This window comes from Cryptomeria japonica, chromosome 10 (genome assembly GCF_030272615.1).
Source record: "Cryptomeria japonica chromosome 10, Sugi_1.0, whole genome shotgun sequence".
Classification (NCBI taxonomy): Eukaryota; Viridiplantae; Streptophyta; class Pinopsida; order Cupressales; family Cupressaceae; genus Cryptomeria; species Cryptomeria japonica.
This window is the reverse complement of record NC_081414.1, coordinates 622,821,018-622,833,408: the sequence shown is the minus strand read 5'-3', so window position 1 is coordinate 622,833,408 and position 12,391 is coordinate 622,821,018.

Below are 12,391 nucleotides of genomic sequence, written 5' to 3'. Positions count from 1 at the left end.
TTCAAATTCATGGATGGTGTAGTATGGAAATCGAGCAGAAAAGAGGGTAGATACTTGTCTATTTTACAGTGAATTAGAACTTCCTAGTTTCCAAACCCAAGTTAACCTTTATGTTGCACCACTAGGATCATATGATGTGATCTTAGGTATTAATTGGTTGACTAAACATAAAGCCATAGTGAACTGTGAAGATAAGGTCATTAGTTTCATGGATGATTTAGGGAATTCCGTTGAAATTTTTGGGTCTCAAAGTCCTCTTGAATTGAGATACATTTCGGCAATGCAACTCAAGAAGGCCCAAAGAAAAGGATGTTCCATCATTGCCGTCATGGTTAATGATTTGAATAATGTAGAGAAAAGTCCTACAGATTATCCTGTCCTTGCAGAGTTTCTAGATGTCTTTCCAAAAGATCTTACCAAGTTACCACCTAAGAGAGAGTTCGATTTTTCTATAGAACTCTTACCTGGAATGGAGCCGCAATCTAAGGCTCCATATAGAATGACAACGACAGAACTGTATGAGCTTAAGGCTCAATTGCAAGAATTTCTTAGGCAAGGTTTTATTAGACCAAGTGTATCCCCGTGGGGTGCACCAATGATCTTTATAAATAAGAAAGATGGTACTTTGAGGTTACGCATTGATTATAGGATGTTGAATAAAGTAACCATCAAAAATAGATATCCTCTACCAAGGATAGATGAATTATTTGATCAAATGAAAGGTGCATCTATATTCTCCAAGATCGATCTTCGATCCGAATATCATCAGTTAAGGATTAAGGATGAAGATATTCCTAAAACTGCATTCCAAACAAGGTATGGGCACTATGAATTCATAGTTGTACCATTTGGTTTAACTAATGCCCCAGTAGCATTCATGAACCTCATGAATAGTATTTTTAGAGAATACTTGGATGAATTTGTTCTAATCTTCATAGATGACATATTGATCTATTCTAAGAATGAAGAAGAACATAAGAAGCACTTGAGGATAGTTTTGCAATGATTGAGAGATCGTAAACTTTATGGGAAATTCTCTAAGTGTGCCTTCTTTCAGGAAAAGGTGCAATACTTAGGTCATGTCATATTTGCTAAAGGAATTTCAGTTGATCCTGCAAAGATAGAAGCAATAGTAGATTGGCCAACGCCCCAGAATGTTTCAGAAGTTCGACGTTTTATGGGTCTTGCTAGATATTATAGAAAATATGTGGAAGGATTTTCCAGGATAGCGGCACCAATTACCTCACTTCAGAAAAAGGAAAAAATTTTTGAATGGAATGATAAATGTGAGGAATCATTTCAACTCCTGAAGCGAAAATTGACAACAGCACCAGTATTAACAATACCAGATCCCAACGGACATTTTGTAGTAATTACAGATGCCTTGGGTGAAGGTGTGGGAGCAGTATTGATGCAAGAAGGAAAGGTGGTTGCATATGAATCACAAAAGCTAAAGCAATATGAGATGAATTATGCTCCGCATGATTTAGAACTACTAGCTATTGTGCATGCATTACAAATGTTGAGGCATTACCTTTTAGGGAAGCATTTTGAGCTTAAAACGGATCATTTAGGATTGAAATATATTTTTACACAACCTAACCTAAATGCAAGACAGAGAAGGTGGCTTGAATTTCTAAGTGAGTATTGAATATATCCAAGGGAAGGAAAATAGAGTAGTTGATGCTCTCAGTAGAAGAAGACACCTATCTGCAATGGTTACAACAAGGACAAATTTGAAGCAACAAGTGTTGCAGAATCTTTCCGAAGATGAACGTTATATAAGAGTTAAACAAGCCTTGGAAAGAGACTCTTCAGACCATCGCTATGATGGATATGAGATAGAACTAGAGGGTATTTTGAGATACCAAGGAAGGATGTATATACCAGAAGGAGGAGAGTTGAGGAAGTTGATCTTACATGAGATGCACAATACACCTTATTCAGGACACCTTGGAATAACAAAGATGGTAGCTGATTTGAAAACATTGTATTTCTGGCCTAAACTCAGGAAAGAAGTGGTTGAGTATGTAGCACAATGTCTGGAATGTCAAAGAGTAAAAGATAAACATGTTCATCTAGCAGAACTTCTATTTCAACATGTTATACCAGAATACAAGTGGCAGGTAATCAGTATGGATTTCATCCAAGGATTACCAATGAGTAAGAATAAGCATGACCCTATCTTAGTAGTGGTGGACAAGCTGACTAAAATTTCACATTTCATACCTGGTAATCTAAAAGATGGATCATTTGTTCTTGCCAAGAAATTTGTGCAAGAAATTTTTCGGTTACATGAAGTTCCAGAAACTATAATATCTAATAGGGATACCAGGATGACTTCCAGATTTTGGACAACATTGAATGCAGCATTGGGAACAAGGCTAAATTTTAACTCAGCATATCATCCTCAGACTGACGGCCAAATAGAAAGAGTTAATCAGGTAGTGGAGGATCTTTTGAGAATTTATTGCATGGATCAGCAATACAAATGGGAGGAGTACTTGCCCTTAGTTGAATTTGCTTATAACAACTCCTTTCATGCATCATTAGGTATGGCACCTTTTGAAGCACTCTATGGGCAAAAATGTCGCACACCTATCAGCTGGGATAGACTAGAGGATAGGATCATTATTGGTCCAGATTTAATCAAGGAAATGGATGAGCAGATGGTGTTGATTAAGAGTAGATTGAAGGAAGCAGCTGACCGACAAAAGAGTTATGCAAACCGAAATAGAACTTTTAGACAATTCGCTGTAGGAGATAAAATCTTTTTGAGAGTCAAACCTCATAAGAGCTCTATCTCGTTTGGAAAATCATCAAAATTGGCTCCAAGATATGTGGGACCCTTTGATGTACTGGAGGTTATCAATCTAGTTGCTTATAGATTAGCTTTACCCCCTACTCTAGCTCGAATCCATAATGTGTTTTATGTGTCTTTATTGAAACCTTACAATGCTGATGCATCTCATATTCTTGATTGGCAATCCTTACAAGTTTAGGATCCAGGGGTGGTGCTAGTGGAGCCCATCTAAATCCTAGATCAGCGTAGTTTGAAGCTACGTAGTAGAGATTTCACTCAGTATAAGGTTCAGTGGGACCAATATTCTGAGGATAGTGCTACATGGGAGGATGCTGAGACGATTGACCGTCATTTTCCTCATTTGCTTTCTTAGGAAATAACTACTATTTAATTTTGGATATTTTGAAACAATTATTATTATTAGTTATGATGTAAACTTGGATAGCCTGTGTGCTCTTGGTATTATTATTTGAATTTGAGGTAAGATTGACATTTTATGAGATATTATGGTTTTGTGATTATTGATGAGTGGCAAGACATCAAGACGATGTCTCTTCCAAGAGGGGAAGGATGTCACGAATCATTTTATTTAATAATGTGCAATTTATAGATGTAATGTGATTTTGAAATTTAAAATAGATTAGATCATTCATAATCTAGTATGAGGAAATATAGTATTCTTTTTACTCCTGCAATTGATATGAAATTCGACATTTAAATATTCTTTTGGGTTTGTCAATACTGATAAACTTTTGAGTGCAAGTAATGCAGGATGAGGTGAAGGAGGTCAAAGGTGAGAACACGAATCAAGTAGAATTTCTTTTAACTAAATGACTTCGATGGAAAAGGGAATCTCTCACACACCACATTAGGATTTATAATTTGCATCTTGAAAATATGGATGATTTAAATGACCTTATTTGAGTGTTTGTTCAAATTGAAATGATGAATTTGGAATGAGAAGTAGATTGATTTAAATGTTTATACATGTGCATTAATTGCATGATGTGAGTAGTGTTTGAATTAAATCTAAGTTGTGTGAGTGATTGTGAAATATTATGCTTTATTGTTAAAAGAGATAGAATGTATAAACGATTCAAAAATGAATATTGACCCTAGGTTTAATGTTCTTTTTAGATATGTATAAATGTATGAAAATTGTACTTATGAGTTTACTTTTGAAAATTGAATAATAGTATAATATATATATATATATATGAGAAATTTATTCAATCATTTACATACATCAATATCCAATTATCGTGAAATTTGACTTCGTCAAGAATTTTGTTTATACATATACGTAATCATTTGAGATTAAAAATATATACGCATTATATGTGTGTGTGTGTGTGTGTGTGTGTGTGTGTGTGTGTGTGTGTGTGTGTGTGTGTGTGTATGTATATATATATGTATGTATATGTATATATATATATATATGTATGTATATGTATATATATATATATATGTATGTATATGTATATATATATGTATGTATATATATATATACATACTATGTATATATATATATATACATACTATGTATATATATATATATACATACTATGTATATATATATATAGATATATATATATATATATGTATATAGATATACATAGATATACATATATATATGTATATGTACATATACATATATATATCTATATACATATATATATGTATATATATATATATACATATATATATGTATATATATATATATATATATACATATATATATATATATATGTACATATACATATATATATACATATATATACATATGTATATCTATACACACACACACACACACACACACACACACACACACACACACACACACACACACACACACACACATATATATATATATATATATATATATATATATATATATATAATTATTTGATCATGTACTTGTAAATATGTATGTAATTATTGTATATGTATTTATGAAATTAAATTATGTAATGAAAATCCGATATATATATTTAATCAAAGAAAGGGTTTATCAAAGAATTTATTAAACAAAGTTTAATGTTTAATATTAATAAAAAGTCATTAAATATATATATATATAATATAAATAAATTTATAAAAAAAAACCATATTACAAATATATTATTGTTTTATTAAACATGTTAATAGTAAAAGGTGGTGGGTTAAGGGTAAATGACTGTTTGAAGCCAAAGGAAGAACCACTTTGGTCGGTTTATTAGTCAACTCCCTCCACCCACGGTAGCCGTGGTCAAAACATTTACGCAGGCCAAGGCACGATGGGAGACTTAACACTCCCACAACCCTTGGTGGGTGACTTGGCATGCAACGTGACTCTTCAGTGTATAAGCTGAGAAGTCGGTAGTTAGTGTAAACGCCTCCATGATCCATGTTCGACTCAAGCAGCAATCAAAGCTCCAACTGAAACAGTTGCAAGTTTAAACAATAAAAAGACTCGAGCTTGCCACAAAATGAGGGTCGTATTTAATTTAAAGACATGCGTGGAGATTTCAGTTATAACCAACTAATAAACATGACAATAGAAATAATGGTAATAGTAAATAAGGCCCAAAGGATAGCAGCAAACGTAGCTGAAGATTAGAATAAATAGACTTATAAACACACACATTCTTTCATTCTTTCTCACAGGGAGAGGGGAGAAGAATAAGTTGGATATAGAGGAGAAGAATAGTTGGATAGAGAGATAGTTGGATATAGAGGCAAGAATAGTTGGATATAGAGGTAAGAATAGCTGGATAGAGAGATAGTTGATATAGATATAAGAATAGTTGGTGAGAGAGAGAGACTTGCGATCAAGGCGTGGAATCATTTGACGAAGAACGACAAGGTCAAAATCTTACAATCCACTCTAAGTTTCCAAGAGGTTAGAATCCTTTGTTTATGTTTTATTTTATTTGTTAAATTTGGTATAAAATGTGTAGAAATGGAAGTTTAGATAATAGATATGTACGTCCAAATGGGTAGCAATTTTTATTATTTTATTTGAAATGCTTTGTAAACCATTGTGGAATAGAAGAAAAGAATTTAGAGAAAAGATGTTGTTAATATCATATTTTGCACAAAAATAATTAGTTCTATTTCTATTTTAAGAATGTGTTTGCGTACTTTTGGTTATATATGAGATTAATTTTATACATGTATAACACCCTCTTTTGTATGTACTTTATTTAGTCAAAAGATTGATTTTAAGATTATTGCTTATAAAAGTTTATTGTTTTCCAAAATTTGAAAGATTGTCTTCGATAGATATATATTAGACAAGTAATGATTGGTAAGGAAAAATGATATCTCTATTTTTGTTTTAAAAGAAAGATTGTATTCTCAATGGAATTTGTGTTTGAGGGAATCAAGCTAGGGTTAAGCTTGAGTTAGAAAATTTACCTTTCGGGACGGGTGCCGAATGTGGATGTTTTAGGGAGAATAGTTGCTTTTTCCAACTATTATTTTGCTGTGCATGGCATATACTCGGTCGAGTTATTGTTTGAATTATCCATAGAAAATGATGGAAATTTCTTATTTATGCTCTCTACCACATCCTAGTATGATAGCGAATGCTTGTTTCTTAGAATGAAGTAGGAAAAATGAAAATGCATATATTATCTAGGCATGCACTAGATTCCCTCTTGCTTTTGAATTCTTTGGTTAAACCAATTCGTGTAGGGTCAAGTATTCTTGATTGACCAAGAATTCTGGGGAAGCGTAAGCTTCAAGGTTGGGCGGGAAAAGCACCTGATTCTTGTTCTCGTCTGCGTTCAAAAGACAGAAGGAAGCAACTCAGACTAAAGATCGACGGATGCATCTTCTTGTATATTCTTAAGGCAATTTGGAAGCCTAAGTAGGAAATAAGAACTTCTTAGTATTGGATATTGTATTATTCATGTGCATTATTATGATATATCTATGAATGTAATTTGTATCCATTTTCGATGTTTGCTTATATCTTGTATAAAATATGCTTAGAGATTGAAATTTAAGTTTATTTATGAATAAAGAGTAATTTTGGGTTAGATCATAGATTGACGTCTTTACAGCCTTTTTAGGGTTTTATTACAATGTCGGTTTTCATCAACGAAAAACAGCAAAAAAAAATTTCTCGGGGGCTCCCGCCCCTGAACCCCTACCCGGGGCCCGGCCCGGCCCCGGACCCCGGCAAGGATACGTGTTGAGTGTACAGTACTTTGCTGATCAATCACCACATTTCAACAATAAATATATGCCAACATGAAGATCATGTATTCTAGACTACATGAAAGTCATCTTGTCATAATTTATAATCTTGATTTTTTAAAAAGGATGCTATGAGGTCTTAAAAAATTATATTGGAGTCGCGGTCTCCTCAAATTAGCCTCTCCCCAGGTTCGCATATAGGACTTACTAATGCCTACCTATGGTATTTAAAATAAAAAAGGAGTTACATATGCCTATCTGTAGGCTTAAAGGACTTATTAATTCCTATATAGGTCTTATTTCATACCTATTAGGACATATACCTACCAGTAGGATTTAAAAACTAGGATTTAGTCACTAGGTGGTGTCATTGACATGCACAATCCCCCTCAATGGCATCACCTAAGGCCAAGCATTATTTTAATTTAGATCATATAATACCTAAAGGTCTTATGCCTATTAGGTCTTACATCTAGGATTTAGCCACTAGGTAGTGTCATGTACACTCCCCCTTAATGGCATCACCTAAAGCCAATCACTACATAGAGGATTTCAAAGTGATGGCTAAAATTTCAATATATAGCATGTGCCCATGATCTTCAAAGTTTCTTTATTATAGAATGATTTCACTTGAGTGAGGTTCCCATGATCTTCGAGGTGCCTTTATTATAGAATGCTTTCACTTGAGTGAGGTTCCCATGATCTTCAATGTTCATTTTGATCTTTAAAAATGATATTCTCTAGAAAGAGTAAAGTAACTTCAAGTCATATGTTACTTTCATATGTATCCAAATGGAACTCTTCCATAAATCTTCAAGGCCATATTGATTCTTCAAGAGCTACATTCATATTTTGCCCATTTGTTTTAAAGACACATAGAAGATAGTCTTCTTATTCAAGTATTACACCATCCATGTAATAGCACTTGCACCATATGTTTTGAAGGCATAACCTCACCCTAGAATAAACAATATAGTTAGTAACATAGCAATCAATTAAACTTGATTTTTTGTGCAAAGAAAGAACATGTATGAATTTGTCATTCCCAAAGATCATATAATACTCCTCATAAACTTACAATATAATCCAATGCAAGGAAATCAACATATATTTTCATGAGAATAAGCATGAATAATTAGAGATGTAGACATACTACTCTATATAGCAATAATCCATAATAAATAAATAAAATTAATCAACAGGTGAGCTATCCTTTCTAGCTTTGCTCCCCAGACAGCTTATAAGGGCGATAATCACCCATTATAAATAGTATGATTGAAAAAACAATGGATCAAATATAGAATAGAATAACAAATCACTTGGATATCAAAAAAAGGATGCTAATGAGAAATTTTTAAATTTACGTATGCATATTTAATAGCCTTTATATTTCATAGGTAAATATTTTATCCTCTATCTATAGATGATCATTGTGATAATTTGATAGTAAATCATTCGTACATCAAACATAGTACAAGTAGGAATATCCTCAATGTTAATATAATGCATATCCTTCATCAAATACTAAAACAATAATTTAAGATAATTCATGATGTTCCTTCCCTTTATTCCTACTAGTTCATATGTGACATTTTAAATGCAACATAAGCACTAATATATATAATAATAAGTAATTTGGAAGGGCCACTTGAAGGGCATGTGACACATTGAAGTAAAGTTAGTTGATTGAAGATTCAAAATTCTTTCCATGGGTCTTAAATATATATGAAGACTTCCTTTTCTTTATTTTATTTTTTAAAATATTGGAAGTAGATGGGAAATGTCATAGGTAGACAAATTATACGATAATGACAATGGATACCAGAAATTACCCTATCAAAATGTAGTTTAAGATACTCCCATAATAATAACATGCCAATTAAAATGACAAAGAGATTAAGTATATGGCTTGCTTCTAGATACCATCAGGCCAATTTATATGCTTAGAAGAGGTGTAGATTTTGATATATCATTATTTTGATAGACCTAATTCAATATCTTCTATAAAAAGATCAAAAAATTTTGAAAGAGATGAGAGCATTATTGAACATGAGGTTAAAACTATCATTTAGGATTGTTATGAAATTAATCTCATATTAAATATTAATAAAAATAATGTAGATTATAATCCATAATCTTAAAATCACTTCAAAGATATCATCTTTATGAAATTAAAAGTGGTTATATGAGAACAATGATCCATCATAAACTCTAAAAAGCATAATTGGTCATTCTTTTTCAGACTAAAATCCTTTGCTTAGACACTTAGATGTGATGTAGATAAAAAATTCTACGAATTTCACCTAGTATCACACTAAGTTGCATTATCTATTTCAAGAAGAAATGACTCGAATTTGGTTTCATATGTGAGATGTAACTGCAAGAAGGCTACTCAGCATGAAAGAAATTTTTCAAGTGGAAGTAATACACGTGGATTATTCAATTAAATACCTTAGCCATACATAAGCTCCCACTAAGGTTTAAGTCACCACTTAAATATAATGCATATAGGGAAACTGTCAAAAGAAAAGATATCTCGCTGCAAAGAGTTTAGAACCTAATTAAATTGGGAATGTGATGGAAAGAGAGAATGATTCATGCACTGTATAGACTCTATACATTCTTAAATTATATGGTTTAAAAAAAATAAAAAACTTCATGGTTTTAAAAAAATACTTGGTAAATATTTTACTTCCACTCACTATTGTGAATGGAACACAAATGACGTCTTCAACATAAAATTCATGTGTTAAGAGTAGTTGAAATGTTTGAAACACAATGTGTTATATGTGAAGGGTTGTGACCCATTTCTCCCTCCTTAACCTTTCGTACAAGGACAAGTCTTTCATTTTAAATGAGGAGTATGGAGAATAAAGAAATATGACAATGAAAAGTAGATCTTCTTATGAGACTTATAGGAGTTTTTTATACAAGTCTATGCATGATATTTAAAATAATGTATAATTTTAAATATATATTTTATTAATCTCAAGATATTATAAAAAAAAATTATAAGTTGATGATGTAATTTATTAAAAGGTTTATGAATTACCAATCAACTACTTAATATGAATTTGATTTGGAAAATTTAAAATTAGTTTTAAAATTATTGTTGATTAGTGTGTATTTATCAATACAAATAGAATATTTAAAGTTATTTGATCATAGTTTTTCACTAAAAGGGTTTTAGTTGTCATTTATGTCAAAAAAAAAATATCTATCTCAAATTTGTCCTTATTTAATGTAAAATAATATAAATGGTTGTACATGTTTCGAAAATACTAATAGAAGAAAACACATGCTTTTCAAACTAGGCTCAAGGTAGGCTCATAGAGTATACTTACTTGAATGTGGAAGCTTGATTTTATGACTATTTTGAAATTACTTAATGATATAACATACATGTTGATTGAGCATAAGGAATTTTCCCATCAACTTCTATAGATCTTCTAGTATGATCTATAAAAATGATTAGTATAGCCTAATAGGCTCTGATACCATGTTAGAAATTAAGATCTTAGGATACTAATCATTATAAACAAGATCATAAGATAAATGAAATGAGAATCATACATGCATAAATGTACACATTACACAAGATATACATGGGGAAAACCCTTATGGGTAAAGACCCCCATAAAGCGTCATTTTATTAAAACACTTACAAACATAGTCTATCATAAAATAGACTCAAACTTGGGGACACTCCTCCAATACTTCCACATGGCCAATAATACCTCATATGCATAGTGATACAACTCACCATAAAGCTCCAAATTCTCACTACTCCCAAATGAGAGAGAACCTCCTTAAATATAGGAGGAAGGGTGTCTTCACTATTCACACCTTTTCAATAGCCCCCACTCACAAATAATTAATAATCTAATATTTATTAGATTATAATTATTTCAAATGGGATATGCTTATAAAGCATATAATATATAAGATTTTATAACCTTATATTAGAATATTATATATAAATATTATAAGGACGTGTGATCCCTAATAATATTATGTTCTAACAGGTTTTACTCCAAATCAGTCTATTATTGAAGGTATTATTAGCACTCATGAAGCGATTAATTCAGTAAGACTTGCTAAGGTAGATAGAATGTTGGTTAAAATTGATGTGAAGAAATCCTATGACCATGTTAATAGGCATTTACTAGTGAAAGTCTTGGAGAAATTTGGTTTCCACCACGATTGGATTGATTGGGTCCAAAGTTGTATTTCTACTTTGAGGTGCTCAGTTTTCATCAATAAATCCCCACAGGGTTTCTTTCCTACCTCTAGAGGAATTCGCCAAGGAGACCCCCTATCCCCTTTTTTATTCATAATTATGGTAGAAGCACTTGATCAAATGAACAACAAGTGCAAGTTGGAAGATCGTTGGAAAGGGATCAATATAGAAAATGGAGTGGAGGTGGTCACCCACACTCAATTTTCTGATGACACGTTACTATTTGGGGAGGCTTCCCTTAGGGAGGCAAGAGTGATCAGATCTGTACTAGATAGATATTGTCAATTTTCAGGCCAATCAGTGAAGTGGAATAAATTTGAACTATATTGTTTCAATACTTCCCAAGGCATCCAAAGAGACATTGTCAGAGTCTTAGGAATCGGCTTGGGAAATTTACCAGGCAGATTTCTAAGTATTCCTCTCTTTGGAGGGGCCAATAGAGCTACCTTCTGGAATAAGCTTGTGAACATCTACATGAGAAAAATGGAGAGTTGGAGAGGGAAATGGTTGTCATTGATGGGGAGGATCATAATGTCAAAATCAATTTTATCAGCCATCCCTCTATAATCAATGCAATGTTTAAAGAGTCCACCAAAAATTATCAAGATTATTGAGAGATACATGAGAAAGTTTTTCTGGAATGGAATGTAGGACGAGGATAAAATTCCTTTACTGGCTTGGGTCAAGGTGTGTAAACCAAAATTGGCTGGAGGAGCAGGTATTATAAGTTAGAATTTGTTAAATTTAGCAATGGGGCTAAGTTGGTATGGAAGATGTTTATTAAACCCGACCAAAAATGGATCAAAATTCTATCTCACAAGTACCTGGACAGGCAAGATGTGGAAAGGATTCTCACAATAAGAAACCCTTGCAAATTTCTTGCTTGAATGGAGGAAATTAATTGTGGGCCATATTTCATGGAAATTGGGGAATGGTTGAAAGCCAACTTTTGGACAAATTCATCGGACGAATATCCAACTCTAAGTGAAGATAATTCATGGCATGATATAAGAAGACAAATAGAAAACATTTGGGGATCTAGAGTTGTAGACTACGTAGTGAGGGAGGAGAATCAGGGAATGGAGAATTGGAAATGGCATAATTTGGCTAAATTAAACTTACATTTAGATTTGGAGAATAAAATGAAAAGCATGCTAGAGGAA